Raw genomic sequence first — 791 nt, forward strand, 5'->3', positions numbered from 1 at the left:
AATTGTAGTAGGTTTCCTTATAGAAAACGTATTTGTGTGGTAATTTAAAAGTGTGTAACTATATAGAAGGAAGCTGGGGCAGCTTACACCCATGTCTTGAATTTATTTCAAATCTGACTTGCTCATAAGTAAATTAAACTGCATTGTTGTAATTGTGTACACATTTAATGCCACAAATGTTTCAGCTCTTCATTTCCTGTTGTTGTTATTGATTGCCTTTGAGTCAAACATGACTCATAGCGACCCTATGAAAAAAAGGCCTAAAGCCCTTCTACAACTATCAACATTTATCAAAGTTCAAAAAGTTTCTGGAGTCATGTTATTTAGGAAGTGGATGCCACTCCTGCTTCCAAACCTGTCGTAGTATGTTATTGCTGTTATGTGCCATTGAGTTGCTTGTGATGTATAGCGACCCTATGTACAGCAGCTCTGAATCCCTCCCTGTCCTGAGCCAGTCTCACTAACTCTAACACACCAACCCCCAGCGTTCCAGTCACTGTATCAATTCATCTCATCCAGGGTCTTCCTCTCCAACTCTGTCCATCCACCCTTTCAAACGTGACATCTTTCTCTAAGGACTGATCTCTCCTGGCCATGTACCCAAAGTAAGTGAGGTGGAGCTTCAAAATCCTAGCCCCCAAGCAAAGACTTGGCTTCACCCTCTCCAAGACAGACCTATTTGTTTTCTTGATAGTCCATGGTATGTTCAAGACTCTTCTCCAGCACCACAAGTTGAAAGCATCTATTCTTCTTCAGTCATATTTAGTCATTGTCCAACTCTCTAAAGCATA

The sequence above is a fragment of the Elephantulus edwardii genome, unplaced genomic scaffold (genome assembly GCF_000299155.1).
Source record: "Elephantulus edwardii isolate Elephantulus edwardi_28Jun2011 unplaced genomic scaffold, EleEdw1.0 scaffold00071, whole genome shotgun sequence".
In the NCBI taxonomy this organism is placed as follows: domain Eukaryota; kingdom Metazoa; phylum Chordata; class Mammalia; order Macroscelidea; family Macroscelididae; genus Elephantulus; species Elephantulus edwardii.